We start from the raw sequence: 23,152 nt of genomic DNA, 5'->3' as shown, positions 1-23,152 counted from the left end.
AAGAAATGAATAGAGTAAATCTAGGAAATTGATGCGAATTTGTGTAAATGTTCATTGAGGTCAAAAGCTATCTCTTATAACATAAAACAATATTTGTTAATTTAACAATCAAATTTCCAGTACAAGGATTACTTGTGAATAATTGTTAGACTTAAAATGCTGTAAAGAACTCCAGAACATGCCTGAAGAAGTTACTTATTGTCCTGGGGATAAACAGCATGAAATATTACCTATATATATATATTTATTTTACAAATAGTATCTATTTATATACTATACCATTTAAGGCATATTCTTGAGTTGAGGTATCGTACCCTTCGATTCAACTTTTCTCCGCAATCCTTTTACCCCGAACTTCCTCTCAGATTGAATATTTGCACAGGAAACGGAAAACGGAAAACGGAAACTGTTGTGTCCTGTCTGGCCCCGGGCTGTTATCAGGGCTTAGGGGAAGGGATGTGGGTCTGGGGTTATAAGGTCCTGGGTCCTGCATTCTATGCTTGCACACTTTACTGGGATAGCGTTGGAACTACGCAACTTAAAACAGTTTACAACAACAAAAGAAATGTTTCTGTTGGCATATTAAAAAAGTTTTTTATATTAACAAACTGATTTTTAGGCTGCTGATACATTAACTCAGCTCGAGTTATTAATAAATCTTTAAGAAAAAGTCTTATTAGAACTGACTTCACCATGAAAATGAAAGCATTTTGGTTGTAAAGGTGCTTTTTCCTTGCTTATTTCTTAGTCAAAGATTGCCAAATCTTTATGTATATTCTTAATGCTGAGCTTTGGGTTTCATTCAGCTCCTAATGGTAATTTCATATATTTTTTATATTTTATTTTCCATCTTTAAATAAGATTAATTCCAGGTATTGCACCTGAATCGAATTGAATTGAAAGGAGTCTTTGATCAAGGTCTGAATTAAATATTAGTTATGCTTATTCAAAGGAATTCAAAGTAACGGAATTTAATTAAATTGGTTTAGTTCTCTACTTGCTTCTTATTTCATTTTTTAAATATATATAAATACATCTTACTTTTGTTTAATTTTATTATGTTGCAAACTAAATTTCAAAGCAAACAATATACTTTAGAAAGAACAAGAAAGGAAGCTAACTTCGGCACGCCGAAGTTTGTATACCCTTGCAGATTGGTTTTGAGGTTTATATTATAGATTTAAATGCTGAAAACACTCACAAAACAGAGTTTCATTACATTTTACCTATACCTATTATGCTTACAGTTTGACAGTTACAGTTTTACATTCCCAGTTTTACATTTTCTCTACATCTACCGATCGGTTTATATGGCAGCTATATGATATAGTTGTCCGATTTTTATGAAATTTATACCATAATTCTAGAATAATAAAAAAAACGTATATCTCAGAGTAGATAAAAATACGTTGAAAAACAACGAAACAATAATTTTTTCCCTATTTATTTCTCGACCGTTCCTATGGCAGCTATATCATATAGTCGTCCGATTTTCATAAAATTTTTAACAAAATTCTGAAATAATATAAAATGGCCATATCTAAAAAATGGTGCAAAAATGTTGAAAAACAGCAACGTTATAATTTTTTTTCTACAAATATATCGAACATTTGTATGGCAGCTATATGATATAGTCGTCCGATCCGGCCCGTTCCGACATATATAGCAGTGAGAGCATATAGAAGACTATATGCAAAGTTTCATTCAGATAGCTTTAAAACTGAGGGACTAGTTTGCGTAGAAACAGACAGACAGACAGACGGACAGACGGACAGACGGACAGACGGACAGACGGACATGGCTATATCGACTCGGCTGTTGATGCTGATCAAGAATATATATACTTTATAGGGTCGGAAACGTCTCCTTCACTGCGTTGCAAACTTCTGACTGAAATTATAATACCCTGCAAGGGTATAAAAATAAAAGTAAATAAGGCTTCTCTGATTTTGTCTCTGTATACTTACCTCCTGTCCTTAATGTCCTTCCCCTCGGCTTCTGTTTGTTTTTATTGATGACACAAATGGGTCATTGGTTCCCTACTTCTGCCATCTCTCCCCACAATCCCCACTTTTCTGGGGATAAAGCTGGCGATGGATGGGTCATTGCAGGGCCATAATGATAACGTGTCCTGCGTGTGAGAGCAAGGAGCAAAAATTAAGCATTGAATGCCGCCAAGCCCAAGGAGATTCTCTTTCAAGTCGGGCCAGAAACAAGGCTATTCCGAAATGAAACCAAAATCCAATTGATCCATGAAAAGTACATAGTAATACATTTAAAGATATTGCCAGTAAATATATATATAATTTTGTAGAACAAAAAGCAAGCCACAAACAATAGACAGAAATTGTTGCCGATGCTGAGGCAGCTTCTGCTATTTTCCAATGAGGAAAAGTGTGAAATTGTGCCGTTACTCATTATTCACATAAAGAGATGTTCATTTGTACAGACAAGCCACTCATTTAGGAATTCATACACAACCGTGGGTATACATACCGATGTACATATATACTATATGTATCCATATAGCTGGCCATTTGGCCTAGACCAGAAAGGCGGCTCCTTTTGGCCTCGGTCTACCTCGCCTCGGTTATTGTAAAAAATTGAAATTGAAAACAAACAAACACAGGTTCAGAGCACAGTGGGATAAAGCTTAACATTTGACAAGTGCCAAAATAGTTAGCAAAGAAAATATGGCATAGATAGAGCTAAAAAATAATAATATTAAATTAAACGAACGAATTAATGACTTAAATTCTGTGAAGTTAATTTAAGTATTTCTCAATATTTAAAGCCACTTTTCTAGGTCACATTCTACCATAAAGACAGATGATTCCGAGAACTGCTAAAAATGTGGGAAAGTGGGGTGTTGAGTCTGTTGTCATGGGTGGCGTTTCCAGAGAGGCTGAGCGATTTCGGGGGCAACATTGTTGTGTCCTGGTTGCCTGGTTGCCGGGAAAAGAACGCCCCTGGCCGACTTTTGACTTGTGTTTTTACAGCTGCTCTGTGTGCGAGTGTGTAGGTGTAATTGCCACGCCTCCTTTCGCCTCTGCGCCATTTTGGAAATTTATATACGTTGACAAGTTGAGTGCTCGAAGAGAGGTGAAAACACTCAGCTGGAGGCATATCCTTCGAGCACCTTTACTATATCTTGTATATATTTATTAAGATTCAAAATAAAGAGGAAATATTTCGATAGAAGCTTTGAGAACAACTCATGATTAACCGCTTTAAGAATAATTAAAGGTTTAATCAGCTCAATTGGACATCACCTACTTGGGAACTTTCACTCATTCACCATTATTTTCTCTCTCTTCTGCTTCTTTTTATTTAATTTTTCTCAATTTCCTTAACACGTTTCCCTCATCTTACTCCTCCAACTCATGAACTACATGTCGTATACGTAATGTTAATATTCTTGGAACTACAAACTTTTTAAAGCTGCTAAATGTTTGTTGCCAAAGGCGATGGAGAGTGGCTGTGTAGAAGGAGAAATAGAAGCTGAGAAGGAGAAGAAATAGAGAACAAAGAGGATAGAGAGGGGGAAAAGGGCAGCCCAATGAAAGTAAAACTTTCGTATTTCATCGGCGACATCAATGTGGCCACAAAATTGTGTGGCGCCAAAGTCAGGGGACAATAACTGAACTCAGACCTTACAAGAAGAAAAAAAAAATGAATGTAAAATATGAAAGAAGAAATGGATAAAAGTCTATAAAATATAAGTATGTTTAAAAGTCTGGAAATCAAAGCATTCTTTATGTCTCAAGGGGTATTACTCCCCTTCAAAACCATAAAACCGCAACTACCCCATTTTCTAACCGCCTTGTCAACTTTTCTCTGCTCGTTTAATTATCGCTTTATGGGGCACAAACAAAAACGGGAGTTTTTCCCCCGATTTTCCTCTATTTTCTTTTGTCTTTTACCTATTTTCACTACTAGAAATATAAATTTGTAACTTTGTTTCATTTATTCAACCTAAAAGTTGACCTTTGATTATTGTTTGTACATTTTTTAAGCATTATTTCTTGGGTAATGATTTTATTAATTATTTCGGCAATTTATACTGTCCTTTGCCTTTGGCCCGAAAGTTAATTTGGCCAATTCTAAGCACTGAACCTGCCCCTACAGCAACCAAAGGACAATGGTCAGAAAGAGACATTGTTGTGGTGGCATTTAATAATCAAGACTCTTTGCACGCTTTCGCCTTTTGAACACACTTTGACCGAGTCTATTTTTTGGCCACTTCGTAGACCATTGTTCGGGAAAAAATAGACAAAAATAGGAGGCCAGGGAACAAAGGCACAGCAGTAGTTAAATAAGCCTGGTTTCGGGACCTTTGATGTCGGTAAAAAGGGTAATAAAAATGCAATTAATGGATTAGCTGTCAAAATTAGAGTGGTTTAGATAATAAAAATGCACTTAGTTAGGGGGAGATATGAACCTGTCATAAGAGGGGGTAATAAAGATGGAATAAATTAGGGTCAATGCATGTAAAAGGACACTTGAGATCAAGTGTTCAAGGGGTTCCCACAGGGATATGGATACGAGTGCGAATGCAACGGAGCGATCCCGGTAGCGACCCCGGATCGATGCACGTGCACCGACGACCCCTCACTTAGAGGGTGAGGCAATTGAAAAAGGGCGCACCGGGGAGATCCTGCACCGACAGGAGTGATCCTGACCCACACGTGTACGTTCACCCACTTAAGGCAATTGAAAAAGGGCGCACGGCGGCGGTGCATCCCGTGTACGTTCACCCACGATCCTCACTTGATAAAGGGACGGGGTGTAAGTGAAGAAGGGCGCCAGACGTGAACGTTCAGGCAACATCCTCACTTGATAAAGGGACGGGGGGGTAAGTGAACAAGGGCGCCAGAGTCGAAACATGTTCCCACCCACGACTCAGGACTGTGATTTTCCCTGTGAGATACCTCACTTGAAAAAGGTCACTTGTTTTCCCACTGAAGGGCCGCTGGAAAGAGGATCAGAGCAGTCAAATTTTCCCACCCTCATCCCACCTACACTAGATCAAGTGCGTGCAACAACCTGCTCAATTAGCTCACCAAAGTAGGGATGGTGAAGGATGCACTTGTAACGGTTACTCAACGAAGTTGGATCACACTTCAAAAAAGGATGGAAAGGTTGGGAATGGACATCAAGTGTTTGTCCCACATTTTTCGTATTTGTTTGTTGTTCGTTTTGCGGGTCTACGAAAAGAGTAGTTGTGACTTAAGAATCACTCCTAGTTTGTCTCTCAATCGTCACCATCAACCGCCGCCGCAACCGCAAATTTCAAAGTGAAATAAAAAACAAGTGCAACGTGTAAAAAAGTTTGTAAAATATAATTTACAAAATACACAAAATCGAAAAAAACATTAAAAAAATTAATAACAAAAAACCAAAAGTTTTTAAAAACAAACAAAACCAAAAACCTTAAAAAAATTAATAACAAAAACCAAAAGTTTTTAAAAACAATCAAAAACAAACAAAACCAAAAACCTTAAAAAAATTAATAACAAAAAACCAAAAGTTTTTAAAAACAAACAAATACAAAAATGTACGCCAACAACAACATCATCAACAACAACATGAATGCAATTTATTGCAACTCCTGCCAGCGGTACCTACCCCTATCCACTCAATGGCACAACCATGTGCGGACGGAGCAGCACAAATATTTTGCTACCCGACCCCTGGATGGGAGTGTAAAGCAAATCATCGATGGATACAAGGGACGCATCCTTCAGTATATGTTCATAAATGAGGGAGCAGCTCTTAGGATTCCTGTTGAATTCCTAAATGAAGCGGGCCAAGCGCTACTCCCTCATATCGAAAGAGTGCTATCGTTCCACACAGCTTCAAAAATAAATTTTGAACTGTTTGCAGAATACATGTTAATGAAAGAACATGAAACAAAAGTGGAAATGAAATCGTTTCAGAGTAAGATGACTCTGCTTACAATTGGCTCAAATTTATCAGATTTATATAATTCCCACACTGAAGCCATTATTACGAAAATGGGTGAGTTCCAAGAGAAGGACAGTGGATGGACCCTAACACGCATAGTTAGGGTCGAGTTGAACATGATGCAATGTGTTCCTCTCAAGGGATCTGAGTATTTCGATCTCCCTCCCTCTCTTAAAAAACGCAGAGCATGCATCAATGTGCAGAATAGGGATGTTTTCTGCTTCAAGTGGGCAATAGTCTCAGCACTTAACCCCTTAAAAGAGAAAGGAGAAAGGTGCAATGCCTATGGTGTGGATATTAAATCACCAATTATCCACACCAATAATATAAAAATCGATTTTACTGGGTTGACGTTCCCGATGAAAATAAAGAGCATTGACAATTTCGTGCTTCAAAACCCTCACATAAGTGTAAATGTGTTTGGGTATGATGAGGAGAAGGACACCGTATACGGCCCACTATATTCAAATGGAAAGGAGAAGGAGAACCACGTAAATATGCTTTTCCTCGATGGACCAACCCCCGATAATTATGGCCATTACATGTGGATTAAAAATATGTCCGGGTAAGAAAAAACATAAATATATCAAAAAAATATATGAAATAATTTTATTTTTATGTCAATCCACTTATACATATAAATACATTTTTGTTTTACAGACTTCTATCATCACAATTGGGAAAAAACGGTGATAAGCGTTGGTTCTGCAACAAGTGCCTCTCATACTCAACAAATGAGGCCAGAGCTCAACGCCATGCAGAAAGATGCACCAACATTGTGAGCGAAGCACCCAAGGAAGGAGATGTCATCAAATTCGATCATATTAACCGCCAGCTGGAGGTACCCTTTGCTGTGTATGCCGACTTCGAGTGTATACTCGAGCCCACAACGATAGATGTAAGTGAGAAGACGCAAATAGTAAATAAGCATATTCCGATTGCCTTCGGGTATTATATTAAGTGTTCATTTGACCCTGCCTTAGACAAATATGTTTCAAAGACAGGTTCAAATGTCGGGCGCACTTTTGTAGATAGTTTAACGTCTGATTTGTCTGCTATTTACGAGAGGTACATGAATTATATAGTCCCCCTTCAAATGAGTGCACAGGATGCTTATGATTTCGATGAGGCCCTTAACTGCCACATATGTAAGGGAGTTTTAGGAAATGATAGAGTGAGAGATCACTGTCATTTTACAGGTCAATTTCGAGGGGCTGCACATAGCGAGTGTAACCTAAAGTATAAGACAGGAGATTTCATACCTGTTTTCTTTCACAATATGTCTAAATACGATGCTCATTTATTTGTGAAAGAACTCGGGGAGATTGAGGGTGAAATTAAAATAATTCCCTTGAATAAGGAGGTATATATTTCAATTTCAAAATATATTCCTATAGGAAAAAATAAATTAGAAATTCGATTTTTAGATACTATTCGTTTCATGCCCTCTAGCCTAGACAACCTTGCAGGAACTTTAAATGAAGGGGATTTCAAAGTTCTTCGAAATCAATTTCCAAATAGTACTAATTTTAGTTTGCTTCGTAGGAAAGGTGTATTTCCCTATGAATATTTAGATTCTGAGCGCAAGCTGATGGAAACTTGTCTCCCACCAAGGAGTGCATTTTTCAGCAAATTAACAGACTCTGAATGTTCTGAAGCTGATTATCTCCATGCAGTTCAGGTTTGGTCCCACTTCAAGTGTAAAACACTTAGAGATTATTTAGAGCTATATTTGAAGACAGACGTTTTGTTGCTGACAGATGTCTTTCAGAATTTTAGGGCTATCTGTAAAGGTATCTACGATCTCGATCCTGCCCATTATTATACAACTCCGGGCTTCTCATGGGATGCGATGTTGAAGACTACCAAAATATCCCTCGAGTTAATATCGGATATAGACATGATTTCATTTATTCAAAGTGGAATTCGGGGGGGTTTAGTTCAAAGTAGTCATCGATATACAAAAGCGAACCACAAATACCTCAAAGATTTCGATCCAACTAAGGAATCGGAATATTTGATGTATGTGGACGCGAACAATTTATATGGATGGGCAATGTCTGAACCACTCCCCTATGGTGATTTTAAATGGATGGAACCTTCAGAAATAGAATCATTTAATATTAATTCTATTTCTGAAAGTAGTGAGTATGGATACATTCTAGAGGTCGACTTGAAGTACCCATATGCACTTCACGACCAACACAATGACCTGCCTTTCTGTCCCGCAAATAGACGTCCTTCAAAAAAATCCAAGACTGCAAAGTTAATAGCGGATCTTTGCGATAAAAATAAATACATTATGCACTACAGAACTTTGCAGCAATGCTTACTTAATGGATTGAAACTTGAAAAGATTCACAATATCCTTCGATTCAAGCAAAAACCCTGGCTTAAAGAATATATTGACATTAACACTGCTCACAGGACTAGGGCTAAAAGTAACTTCGAAAAAGACTTGTATAAGCTTTTAAACAACAGCGTCTATGGTAAAACAATGGAAAACAGCTTAAAGCGCAAAGATATTCGGATAGTGACAGAATGGGAAGCTCCACCTGTGGGTCCAAAAGGTGGGCGTCCGAGATTATGTGCTAGGGACCTAATAGCTAAATCAAATTTTCACAGTGCAACTAAGTTTAGTGAAAACATGTATGCAATTCAAATGAATAGGTTGCGTAACGTTTGTGATAAGCCAACATATCTAGGTTTTGTAGTGTTGGAGTTATCCAAATGGAAAATGTACGATTTTCACTACTCTTATATGAAACCAAAATTTCAAGATGCACTGAAATTAAACTATATGGATACAGATTCATTTATCTATTCCATAAAGACAGAGGATTTATATAAGGACATTCGAGATGATATTCAATTAAAATTTGATACATCTGAATACCCTGATGAATTGGCTAGGCAATATGGTTTTCCGCAGTGTAACAAGAAGCGCTTAGGGTACTTTAAGGATGAGCTGCATGGCAGGCCAATGACAGAGTTTGTGGGTCTAAGGTCTAAGATGTACGCCTATACAGCGTCAAGTGCAGGTAGCGAGCCCGAAAAATGTGTCAAAAAAAATAAGGGCGTGAAGCGAAGTGCCTTAGAGAAAATTACATTCGAGAAATATAAAAATTGTTTGTTCACAGGACAACAAGAAAGTGATAGCATGTATTTGTTTCGGTCTAGGGGGCATGAAATTAATACATACAAAATTACAAAAATTACATTAGATAATAAGGATGACAAGAGGCTAATATGTGAAGACGGAATTGCCACAAAAGCGATAGGACACTATTCGACAAGAGAAGGGGAACTTATGGGGTGTATCTCAACTCTAGCAGACAGAGCACGGGGGTTAAATAATGAAACTCTTGCGATAATGAGTGAAAGAAAGAGAGAAGATTTAAAAAGAAAGTTGGAGGAAACAAACAGTGCGCTCGACGAATATGAACGAGATTTAATTTGGCATTATATTAAAATAGCTAAACTAGAAAATCCAGAATTTGTGATATAAAATATAAATTCAAATTTGTAAATAAAACATTGTATTTAAGTTTTAAACTAAAATAATTTATTCAAAATGTTTAGATCTAAGATTAAAATATAATGTATAATGTAAAGTTAAAATTAAAAATAAATAAAAATTAAAAAAAAATAAAAAAATAAAAATAAAATGTGTTGTATGTGTATGTTTATTTCATTACAAAATTTCAGATGTATTTATCCAGCTGTCGTCACTTTTCGGGAAGCCCAACCAACGTACGAGTGCTCTTTTGCCTTGTCTTTTAAGTACCTTTTCAACTAGATATGTGTTGGGAAATCGGGTTTTTTTCAGCTCTTCCTTATAGAATCCGCCTTTTACGGGATTTCCATTCAAGTCCTTTAATAGGTATGTTACCGGATAAGTGTTTTGAATTTTGTATATTGTAAAAATTTCAACATTCCAATTCGGAGTAAATCCTTTTTCAAAAACTCCCTTATATTTTGAAATTCGAACATTGTCACCAATTTTCAGTTTGCTACCTGCAAACATTTTGATATTATTGTACACCGTTTGCAAGATATGCCTCTCATTCTCGGCGTTTACTTCTACGGGAGCCATTTTTATAGTCCTGTGTACTTTATTGTTGTAAAAGTTAATTAAGGCTTGATACATATCGATCCATTTATAGGTCCCATTGTAAGAAAACTCCTTCCACATTAGTTCTTTTAATGTCCTGTTGAATCGTTCCACAATGGAAGCCTTTAGAGTACTAAATGTCGAATAATGATTTATTTCATAACGATTCATCAACGACTTAAATTGTATGTTAAAAAACTCTTTACCGTCATCTGTTTGTAGATGCTTAGGTACTCCATACCCAGAGTTGAAAATTTTTTCCATTGCTTCAGAAACATGTGAAGCAGTCTTAGACTTAAGTGCTTCGCCAAAGGCGAACTTTGAGAAGGTGTCAATAACTGTAAGAAGGTAGCGATATCCCTTATTCGTGGGAGAGTACTTTTGCATATCCACCAAGTCAGCCTGCCATAACCAATTTATTCCCTTTGTAATAACTCTCCGACGTAGAAAATGTTTTCGTGCAGGAGCATGTAATTCATTAATAATACCCCGTCTACTCATTTTCACACAAGTTACTTAGAATATCCTTTTTTTTCAATAATACTTGAAATAATAACCTCAAGTCTGTCTAAACGATCCTCAATATCGGTGGCCCTCACATCAGGAATACTAATAATTAACTCCTCTTGATGTGACATTAGCGATGCTCTTATATCGAGTATAGCCTTGTCAACATATTCTTTAATGACTAAGTCCGAATTCTCTTTTGGAAAGTCTCCATTTTTTAAGCGCCTTCGCTGAATATTAAAGTTTCCATCCGTATCTATGAAGAGTCCTGTCCCAGTTTTTTCATATCGTTTTAAATTAGTGTTCTGCTTGTCATGTAAAAAACGTCCAAACTTGTCAACGGACATTATGATTATAATCTTATTTGTAAATGTTTCATAATTATATACTTAATTAGAATATAATTTTAGCCTCTCTTAGTTCCTCAATTATCGATGTAATCTCATTATTGTGGTTTTGATTGCCTGCTGATTCCGATGCTATTAAGAGCTGAAGTCGTTCCACTAATTCGTTTGGGTCGTCCCAGTATATGAACTTAGGCTTATTCATCTCAAGTGTCATGAAACCAGACCCACTTATTATTTCTTTTTTCCCTTTGGGTGTAGATTCGGCGACGGGTACCTTAGCTAAAAGTGGTTTAATAATTTTCGAATATTTCAATGCTCTCGTTCCTTTCACTTGTCCATTTGGTTGAAAATTTCTTCGATACACATTTGTTTTTATTAATATTTCTCGATATATTTCCAGGTCATCTGCACTATAATTATTTGGGAGGTGGTGACATATTAGAGAATATAATCCGCTTGTGAGTCGCCAGTTTTGACCATCATCAAATTCAATTATATTGTTGGTTACATTTATTTTGTTATTTCCCAACATTAATTGCCCAGCTTCATTTTTGTATGGTCCATATGTCTTATCCAAAATTCGTTCTCGTGCCAGTTCACTAACATTAAAATTTTTCGGGCTCTCTTCAAACAGAGGTTGAGTTGCTATCAATGGAGATGAATTGGGGGAGGATTGCCTTGATAATACACTTGCTGCGTGGAGAGACGTTTGACTTGATATTGCAGGTGAATTATTTAAGTGGTGATCGGGTGGTGAGAATGAAAAATCATCGTCTATAGCGGGTTGGGAGTAAAATTGATCATCATCATCATCATCATCTCTATTATCATTGCGAGTATTCTCATAATCATCTTCTTCAGCACTTTTCAACCTCCAATCCGATAGATTGTATTCATCTTCTTCAGCATTTGAATTTTTGTTAGGCGCAGTATAAAATGTAAGTTTCCTCTTTTTCATATGCGGAGTTTTATTTTCAATCTCCATCTTAGTTTTATCATATTGGTTCTCTTTGTGTTTATTGTACTCAATTTTTTTGGTATGATTGACAAGTTCATTTAGCGGTTCAGTTATCGGCTTAAATGTTTCTTCTAAACCCATAGTATTCTGACTTTTAAATTGTTTTAGCTCTAAAAATTTTTTTTTTAAAGCATTTCGAGTTTTATTCAATTGTGATAAAATATTTTGGTTCATTGTGATGAAATTTTAGAATGTTTCAATCGAAAGAACAATACTGGTTATATCTGTCTCGGAGTCCGGTATGCACTGAGAAATAAATAATAAATCATGATCATATATACCTAATCTGATAAACCGACCTGATAATCAGACCTGATCTGTTTACCAGGTCTGATAAACCGTATCAGGTCTGATAAACCGACCTGATAATCAGACCTGATCTGTTTACCAGGTCTGATAAACCGTATCAGGTCTGATAAACCGACCTGATAATCAGACCTGATCTGTTTACCAGGTCTGATAAACCGTATCAGGTCTGATAAACCGACCTGATAATCAGACCTGATCTGTTTACCAGGTCTGATAAACCGTATCAGGTCTGATAAACCGACCTGATAATCAGATCTGATCTGTTTACCAGGTCTGATAAACCGTATCAGGTCTGATAAACCGACCTGATAATCAGACCTGATCTGTTTACCAGGTCTGATAAACCGTATCAGGTCTGATAAACCGACCTGATAATCAGACCTGATCTGTTTACCAGGTCTGATAAACCGTATCAGGTCTGATAAACCGACCTGATAATCAGCTCTGATCTGATCTGAAATATAAAGGCTGAAAAATAAATTTCCCAAGTCCCCTTTCCCAATTAAAAATTTGTAATATTTTTTATATATATATAAATTTTTTTTTATTTATTTTTGTNTTCATTTTTTAACTGAAATATAAAGGCTGAAAAAGAATTTTCCCAAGTCCCTTTTCCCAATAAAAAATTTGTAATTTTTTTTTTAATTTTAATTTTTTTTTGTTTTTTATTTAATTATTTTTGTTTTCATTTTTTAACTGAAATATAAAGGCTGAAAAAGAATTTTCCCAAGTCCCTTTTCCCAATAAAAAATTTGTAATTTTTTTTTAATTTTAATTTTTTTTTTTATTATTTATTGAAATTTGTACTTAAATCTATTATAACGTTCCCATCCTTCAGCTTTTGGAGAGAATACGACCCTGAAGAAATGTTTTGGATTACCTCATCACTAAGGTGCGAGAACCTCTGCGGGAGGAATACATTCCTTCTATCCAGTTCCACCATAATATTGGTGCCGTACCTTCCCGTCACCCGCCTGGCCGAATAAATATGAAACGGTATATTCATCGGCAGCTTGTGAAAGGTTAACTTCCTTTTCACTCTGCAGGCGTTGAAGGCCTGCATCTGAGGGTCTTCCTCAATATCCCTCAAAAGGGCATCGATGTCCTCCTGCGTGACCCCAGTGGGGAGGTTGGAGGCGGTTGAGTTGGAGCTGGTGGAGCTGGTAGAGCTGCCGGAGCTGGTAGAGCTGGTGGAGCTGGTAGAGCTGGTGGAGCTGGTAGAGCTGGTGGTGGTGGTGGTGAACTGGTTCATGATGCTGCTGTTGCTGCTACTGTTGTTGCTGCTGATGCTGGTGGCTGAATGATATTTTTCCTAGACGAGGTCCCTGAATTTATACCCGCCAAGGAGCATATTTCTCCTCCCACTGCTATCCACTTGTACTATGGTATTCGCTCTCAAGGGATAGAACGTCTAGCTTTGTAAAAGGTCAAAGTGTCCACTTCATGTGAAGTGGTTACGAAGGGTATGGGAAGAATTACAGTCTAGCAAAAATTTAAGGCATAAATGCCCACAGTTAAAAGTACCAAATTTTTGGAAACGCTGATAATTATATCTTATTTTTTCCCCTAAATATCTAATTATTTCTAAAGGCGGCTGCAAGTTACCAAAACTGTCAAAGTAGTACGAGTCTGATCCTTTCTTATAATACGCCACCCAATGCGTTCCTTCTGATGATGAGTCTGCTAAATTTATTATTCCACACTCGGAATAATGTGGTACTTTGGGTATCTCATCTCTCATATAAACCCCCCGAAAATGTGGAATATTTTTAAAGGCAAACTTCAATATATCAAAATTGGAAAGTGCTCTCTTGGGTAGCTCATTTAATAGTTTTTTTGTTTATTATTATTTTTTGAAAATGATATGCCATAGCCTTTCTTGTATGGTTGCAGGTACAAGCCTTTACCCAACGATACAGATTCCATTTTTCTGTTATGTCTCTGGTTTTCCTCAAGTTGTGCCTTTGCCATCTTTGCATTGTTAATTGATTTTACAATTGCAGCGCTACCTGACGCTAAACTACCCACAGCGCTAAGGGCTGTTAAAATAGGTACCAATGGTAAAAAACCACCAACTTTTGGAACTGCTATTACCCGTGGAATTACAACATTTTTCTTACATCCCATTGATTTCGATACTGCACTGCGTGCCACTTTAACAGCATTCAATATGTCAAGTGGCTTATGCTTTCGCAATTCGGTGGTTGCCTTTTTGATGATTGATGCAAGAGATTTTTTCACCACTTTCTTTTTCTGTTGCTTTGCTCCCATACCAAATTTCTTTTTTAGCTTCATCATGTTTGTAACAAAATATGATGCAGCCCTCTCACTAATGCTGCTATCCGCTGCTTTTACTCGATCCCAAGCCCTATCAATTAAAATCGAGTCTGCTTTATGACGTTCCCCCAAATCCTTTGTATTTGAATATGCTATATCGTGTTCCCTACAAGCTTCGTCTAAGCCGTTGATCCCCCGATCACCGCGAGCTAATCGTTTCTCTAGCTTCGTACCAGGTCCACAGTAATTATACCCAGGTATATGAGCCTCAAAGGGAAGAGTGTTTATTAAATTATTTATGAGACCTGTACCCTGTTTGACATTTGATTTATGACTGGTAATATTATAAAAATGTTTACCCATTTTATATCAACCTCAATTAACGACTGGTTGTCTTTGAATGAAGTACTTATCTCTAAAACATGCGTTTATTAAGACAAAATAAAAAAATCATAGTAAAAAACATTGAAAGTGGTGGTGATGGGGAGAGTAAACATCGGCGTCACAGTTCACTGCTCCCAAACACGATCAGAGCTTTGGTGGTAGGTCCGTCCAATTGCGGAAAAACTAATGTGATGATTGCCTTAATCGAGGACCCAAACGGCCTGAAATTCGAAAATATATACGTGTATTCAAAGAGTTTATATCAACCGAAATATGAGTATTTGGAAAAACTTGTAAAACCAATACGAGGAATGGGATATTATACATTTTCAGCGAATGACAGTGTTTTGTCACCAGAGGAAGCTAAAAACAATTCCATCATGGTGTTTGATGACGTAGCGTGTGAAAAGCAAACTGCTATTCGCAATTATTTTTGTATGGGTCGACATAGAAATATTGATTCATTCTATTTATGTCAAACGTATACACATATTCCAAAACATTTAATACGAGATAATGCAAATTTTATTATAATGTTTAAGCAGGACGATATGAACCTTCGTCACATATATCGAGATCATGTTCATTCTGATATGAATTTTGAAACATTCATGGAAATTTCACGAAAGTGTTGGGTCGATAAATTTGGATTTCTTGTAATCTCTAAAGACGATGATATGAAAGCTGGACGATATAGAAAAGGATTCGATCAATTTATTATACTTGAATAAATAATAATGATAATATAAATATAATAATATTATTGTGAATAAAGTCAGTTCAGACTCAAGCATCATAATGACTACATCATTGACAATAGCTCTAAATGGGAATACATCTGTACTTAGCGAGAATTTTTTCCCACAAATTGAGCTAAAACGTAATTATGAATGTGCTCTAATTGATTTTTATACATTCAATTCTATACCGAATGTTGATAAGGGGAACAACTTATTTCATATTGGGAACAAAGTCATTGAAATACCAATTGGCTCATATGAGTTTGATGATATTTCAAAATATATTATTAATAAGCTCAAGGAGTATGAGCTTCAAGACAGTATAAAAATAGAGTGTAATATCAACACTTTACAAGTTCAAGTTATTACTAAAAATGAGACCGTATATTTTAATCATGAACGATCAATTGGTCGTTTATTCGGATTTAATAAACGAAAATTAAGACCACATGAGAAAGAAGTTTACATCTCGGATAATCCCGTCAATATTTTAAAAATAAATTCTGTTAGATTGGAATGCAACATTATAAGCGGGTCATATGTAGGGAATAAACCAAATCATGTGCTTCATGAATTTGGAATCAATGTCCCCCCTGGATATAAAATGAACATAACACCACGAAATTTGATTTATTTGCCTGTGAACACCAGAGAAATAAGCACACTAGAAATACGGATAACTGATCAGGACGGAGATTTAGTTAATTTGCGTGGAGAAACTGTATCAATCCGTCTCCACTTACGACCGACAGAATGATTATTTACAATAAAAGGGGTACTCATCGATCCTTTGATAACATTATCAAATCTAAAGCTGAAGTGAAAGCACCATCATCTTCACATCAACGCCCGGCCCTCACATTAAAAAATAAATTGATTTTGAAATCGTTGGGATTTAATATTAAATAAAGTTTATCAACTAATATTCAAATGAATGAGATCTTTTATGTCCAGGAAAAGCCTGCTAACGATGAATCTATTATTAAAAAAGAGTTTCATTCATATTATCCATATCAGCAGAACTTCAAAGCAAATGATGAAGTACGGATCAGTTTGCAAAACCAAGATTTGTATGTCCTTCCATGTGAAAGTTTTCTCCATTTTGAAGGAACGCTTAGCAAAATTATTGACTCAAATACAGGAAAGACTAGTACAAATGGCGTTAGCGGTTTGCTCAAAAATAATTGCATGGCCTATTTTCTGGATGAAATAAGATATGAGTTGAATGGGTGTGAATTGGATAGGACGCGTTTTACTGGAATAACAACGACTATTAAGAACTTTCTCTCAGTCGGCCAACAGGAAGGAGCGGCTTATCGCAATGCGGGGTGGAGTGGCGGGGACAATATCCCTTCTGGAGGACATTTCAGTTTTTCTGTACCTTTAAAAATGTTGATGGGGTTCGCTGAAGACTATAAGAAAGTCGTCTTAAACTGTAAACATGAGCTCGTTCTGTTACTTACGAAAAACCCTGATGATATGTTTGTGAAAAATGTTGATGGAAAAATCCATAACATTGCTATAAATAGTATAAGTTGGAAGATCCCCCACATCGTTCCAAGTGACAGTGCTAAAATTAAAATGTTTAATGTAGTAAAGAGTGGAGCTAGCCTCCCACTCGCATTCCGGAGTTGGGATTGTTATATAAATCCGACATTGGTTCAGGGAACACATCATATATGGAATGTCAAGATGTCTGCAAACAGAGAACGTCCACGTTTTGCTGTTATTGCATTTACATTGAATGGAGAACTAATTACAAACAATTTGAGAAATGCAAAGGTATATCTTAATTCTGAAGTATATCCCTATGAGGATTTGAATGTTAAATATAATGAGAATCGGTTTGCTGTCTTGTATGACATGTATACAAAATTTCAAGAGAGCTATTACAATCGAGAACCCCGAGCTCTTTTATCTCCGATGGAATTCATGTCGAAGGCTCCTATTGTGGTTGTTGATCTCTCATACCAGAACGAGAGTGTCAAATCAGGAGCGACTGATATAAAAATTTCCACTGAACTAACTGTTGCGAGTGAGATAAATACAAAGGCATATTGCCTTCTCATCCATGATCGACTAGTTGAATACTCGCCACTAACTGGATTGGTTCAGCGTATCGTCTAACAATTTGGAAAGGATTACTTCATTTAAATTTTTGAATTCATTGCAAGTAGACGTACACGGATCCATCAAAATGCTAACACTAAAAAACAAAGACATCATCTCAACCAGTAATAGCATTCAACAACTTGTAATAAAAATAAATAATTTCATGAAAATGTTTAAACATCAAATTTTCCCCGAACATGAGCAATATCTGGAGGAGTCGCTCAAATATTTTTATAAAAGGATGGCTGATACACCGCTGGTTTCCAATATTCATGGGCAACATTTCACATCTTGTTGTTGGGCACATGATAATGTCGAGGATGGAGTTGATACATGTGCTTGCCATTTCTTTACTGTACGCTCACAAAAATCATTAAAAATTATGAAAATGTATGTTAATTTGGAACATCGCTTTTGATTATTATACTTGAAAAATAAAATTATATTTACAAAAAAAATAAATAAATTGATAGCATTTTTTTAATGGTGGAAATGGGATATGGGATATTTCTTTTGCAGCCTTTACTTTTCAGATTGACTGTGGATTTGAGTTTGGGTGGATGGGGTGTTTCACATTGCACCGACTGTTGAGAAACCGTTACAAGTGCATCCTTCACCATCCCTACTTTGGTGAGCTAATTGAGCAGGTTGTTGCACGCACTTGATCTAGTGTAGGTGGGATGAGGGTGGGAAAATTTGACTGCTCTGATCCTCTTTCCAGCGGCCCTTTAGTGGGAAAACAAGTGACCTTTTTCAAGTGAGGTATCTCACAGGGAAAATCACAGTGCTGAGTCGTGGGTGGGAACATGTTTCGACTCTGGCGCCCTTGTTCACTTACACCCCGTCCCTTTATCAAGTGAGGATGTTGCCGGAACGTTCACGTCTGGCGCCCTTGTTCACTTACACCCTGTCCCTTTTTCAAACGAGGATCGTGGGTGAACGTACACGGGATGCACCGCCGCCGTGCGCCCTTTTTCAATTGCCTTAAGTGGGTGAACGTACACGTGTGGGTCAGGATCACTCCTGTCGGTGCAGGATCTCCCCGGTGCGCCCTTTTTCAATTGCCTCACCCTCTAAGTGAGGGGTCGTCGGTGCACGTGCATCGATCCGGGGTCGCTACCGGGATCGCTCCGTTGCATTCGCACTCGTATCCATATCCCTGTGGGAACCCCTTGAACACTTGATCTCAAGTGTCCTTTTACATGCATTGACCCTAATTTATTCCATCTTTATTACCCCCTCTTATGACAGGTTCATATCTCCCCCTAACTAAGTGCATTTTTATTATCTAAACCACTCTAATTTTGACAGCTAATCCATTAATTGCATTTTTATTACCCTTTTTACCGACATCAAAGGTCCCGAAACCAGGCTTATTTAACTACTCACAGCCAAATTAAAATGCAAGCCAAACCAAAGCTGCCGGGACATGTCCAGCACTCCCAGACATCACATCACATCCACGAGAGAATTTCGAGCAAACAAGTTCTCTTCTGCAGGGGGAAATGCATTAGAAATGGAAGCCACTCCTCGAAAACCAATTTAATCGAACGATTCAGATACGAAAAATTCCCACACGAAGTTGTCTATTCAGCTAAAAAGTTCAAATTGATATTGAACTTTGGGAAATATTTTTGTTATTTATTAAAACCAAACGAGAGTAGTTGCAGGAATATTTATTTATGAATTCACAGAGAAGACTATTTGAAAAGTAGGGAATAGGTATTCATTAAGATCCTGAATTGGGTTATAATCCAGACACATCCTCATTACCATCGAAATTACCCTTCTTCCCTTAAACGGGTTTCATGTCATCGATTAACCGCAATGCATACAATTGAAATGCAGCTCAAAAAGCCCACATGAAAGCTGGTCAAGGCACAGTAAACCCTGTGGTCTGCTGACAACTGAGGTTAATAACGAAAGGAATGAGGATGGAGTCCTTCCCCATATTCATTCATCCTTCCACGCACGCACGACTGACCACACACGGCCACCCTAGAAGTGGAGGGAAAACTCAAAGCGAAACTTTGAGTTCTGCCACGGCTTTCCCCGCCAATTTTCCAATTCTGTTTGCTGTTCGCCAGCATAACTAACTATTCCTCAACGAAAATGTGAAAGTGGGAAGGGACACGTCCTCAGAGTGTCTAACTTTTTGGACGAGTTCTTAACTTGGCAGAGGGATACAGGCCTAAATCCAAATTGCAACAGCCACAGCTCATCTACATTATACAACCAAAAGTGCCTCAATTAAATAAGTAGCCTAATTTTTAAAGAGTTTACTTAATTTCCTTCTCGTTTTCTTTATCTTTCACCTACAATTTCTATTTTCTCTGCATTTAAAAGAGCATTTGAAGAGACCTCGTCATCAGAACCATCAAGTTGATCCCCAATTGCTGGCCCTTTCTACGGTTTTATGACGAAAATTACATGTCCCTATGAAGACCGTGAAAATGCGAGCTACAAGCTCGATTAGGGACTACAAGGACTCTTTATCACAACAATTAGGCAAAGTGCTTTGCAAATTTGTGCACTTTTATAGGCGCAATAGCCCATGGTGGCTAGGGGGCATATGGCTGGCATTATGAATGGAGGCCACTCGAACGACCAGCCAGCATTTATCCATGTATGAGTGGGCTTTTCGGTGCGTTTAACCAATTAGGAAATTACTTGTGTAAAGTGTTTGCCACAACAACAGAAAACCACCAATACAACCTAGAACTTTTTCTTTTTACGAAGTAAAAACAACAAAACGTCGGAAAAGTCAAGGTCCTTTCGCTTAAAGTTTGATAAACATCCATTAACCAAGCCCCATAAAAATCACAGAAAATGCTTTAGTTCAAGGAGATGTATATAATTGTAGGGCCAAGTCAATTTCCTACCTATTTACCAGATGAATATGAACCCGATCTTCTTAAATGATCTCAAAACTTCTGAATATATATTTCGAACTATTTCTATAAATATTTGTTTGAATTTTGGAGCCCAAAGTGAAAACCCTTAACCAACTGATACTAATTAATTAATTTGTTTTTAAAATATACATTTTCCTAAGCCCTCTTCTACTCACTTTCCTAGTCCTGTTTTTCCACTGACATCGGCTTGGGGTTTCGGCTGGCGGCTTCCAACTTTTTAATCAAATATGTGTCAACGCGGATTTATGAAACTAATTGACTTTAAGGCTGCTACATGGACTCCGCCTTCCTACTGGGAGCCACAGCCCAGGCCAGAAAGAATTAATTAAAAAACTTAATCTGCTTTGGCCATGGCAACAAATTCCAACGGTCCTCGGTGGCTGTTGTTTTCGCTGGTTTTGATTTAGACTTTGGCTTTCCATCTTCTTCTATATGAATCTCAGACTGAACTTGAAGTTTGAGTTTAAAATTGAAAGCCAAGATGTTAAATTTAGTGGTATAAAGTTACTCTGTATAAATGTAAATATATTATAAAGTAATAAAATATAATATATATAATATTATAACATTAAAAAAATATATTTATTACATTATATAATTGTTCATAAAGCTCTTAATAATAAGAATCCTTTGGACTCTGCTAAATGTAAAGTGTTTTTAAATTGTTTTTAAATTTGAATTTCCCTTGATGTGTGTTTCCTAGCTACACACTTGGCTCCTCTTTGCCGCAAAGTTAATTAATTATTAATATTTAATTTACAACAGATGTTCCCTGTTTATTGGCGGCTTCAGCTTGCCTTCTAATTTTATGCCAATGCTGTTCCTGTTATTGTTTTATGTTGCTTTTCTGCCCGGAGTTGTGGTTGCTTTAGATGGCTTCTGCTTGGCTGACTTTTATGATTCGCACCCGGGCCATAAAACGCAATTAGATGGATTCCACGTACATAAAGGCCACATGAGAACGTGTGCTCTTTGTTGCCTTTATTTGAAATGATTGAAGTAATCACGGACCACAAATGATTGTCTGAAATAATGGCATTCCCTTTGAAGCATTCCAGTGTGGGATTTGCATCTCGGTGAGCAGACAACGCGGCGTATACGCAATCTCCATTGCAGGCAGCTGACATGTTCCAGAGGCTGACTGAGTGACTCGATTAATGCAAGGCTTAAAGGATAATTGAAGGATGTGTTGTCAATTCGCTTTCCTTCCATGACAGGCAACAAACTGGATTTAATAGGGAAGCCAGAAGAAGCCTTATCTTTGCTGAACGAAAAAATCACAGTCAAAACATGAAGCTTTATTTTTAAAATAACTACAAACTTAACAGAGAAATTTCAGAACTATAAACCTTGCAGAATGATGTTTTCCCTTTCGAAACTCCACATTATTATTACAAAATGTGTCAGGTCTCAAGTCTCAAGTCTCGCACAATGGAATAGAAGACACTTTCCACTCGGGAAACTAATAAATTCAATTTCACGGCCGCTTGGCCTCGTGACTTTGCGAAAGAGCAGCAGAAAAATCTAGAGAAAACCCGGGAAAAAGTAGGGGAAAAGCGACTTCCGGATCCTTTTCTTCGCTTCTCTTAATCCATAAACAGTTTGCCGCCAAGTGAAGTTTAGCCGGGAAGCCGTAAATCAAAACAGCTTAAAATGCTCAGCATAAATCTTCGACGCGATTTGGATTCAGATGACAGAAACCATTAAATCGCGTTTACCAGTCCATAATTTCCCAAAATGAAATGATTAACCAGCCATTCCGGCGATAAGAAGAGACAAACGGCTCATAATTATTGCTTGATTTAATTAAATGGGGCCAGCAAATAACTCAGCCTTGGCGAAAAACAATCAGGGGAAGTGAAATGGAGTCCGATATTATCTGCATTAATTATATTTGTCTTTTGGGTGGTGATGAATTCAAGCGAGTTCTGGCAATTACTTCAGATTATTATCGATATTAATCACAAACATTTTACTAAAACAAAGATTCCTACACTTAATAATGACGATATTTACATTGATATTTATTTTTATATTTAGTTTATAGCTTTAGTTCAAGTTTCTGGTAGGTAATTTCTTGATATTTGGAATTTCCAGCTTCAGCTTTCCTTTTGGAATTCACCTAAAAGAAAGCTGAGAAGCTTCTTAGAACCTCCGTGAGCAAAGTTCCTTGATCCTCAGAGGCACTCAATTATGCGGCGTCCTTCTAAGTCGCCATCGTTTGTCAGTCTTTCCTATTCCGCCCCCTTTTCGCGCCTTTTCGTCCCCTTTTTTCTGTTTTTTCCCCATTTTTCCGTTACTCGCTTAATAATATGTTAATTGACAGCTTAAGCCAACTGTCAGCGTTGGTTGCGTGCCATTTCAGGCACGACATGACAGCACATATGTCTCCTCGATTAGTATGTCTGGCTGCTGTCGCCTTTGTGCCCACCATCAGCCCTCCCTTTTAGCCAAATGCAGTG

The 23,152-nt window shown here is 37.2% G+C and overlaps 1 protein-coding gene and 1 long non-coding RNA gene across 2 annotated transcripts in view; one reads left to right on the top strand and one right to left on the bottom strand.

The window, feature by feature from the left end:
• Positions 1–23,152, top strand: part of LOC108074139 (allatostatin-A receptor-like) — an 86,746-nt gene that overhangs the window by 42,971 nt on the left and 20,623 nt on the right. The gene's annotated exons all lie outside the window — the stretch shown is intronic.
• On the bottom strand, positions 16,424–17,468 carry LOC138929135 (uncharacterized). Its single transcript, XR_011445578.1, has 3 exons — positions 17,127–17,468; positions 16,920–17,075; positions 16,424–16,863 (listed from the first exon to the last, which is right to left on the bottom strand). It is a non-coding gene; the product is annotated as an uncharacterized lncRNA (long non-coding RNA).

This window comes from Drosophila kikkawai, chromosome X, assembly GCF_030179895.1.
Source record: "Drosophila kikkawai strain 14028-0561.14 chromosome X, DkikHiC1v2, whole genome shotgun sequence".
Lineage (NCBI taxonomy): Eukaryota > Metazoa > Arthropoda > Insecta > Diptera > Drosophilidae > Drosophila > Drosophila kikkawai.
Note: the sequence above shows the minus strand (reverse complement) of the source record. Positions and strands in the feature narration are given on the sequence as shown.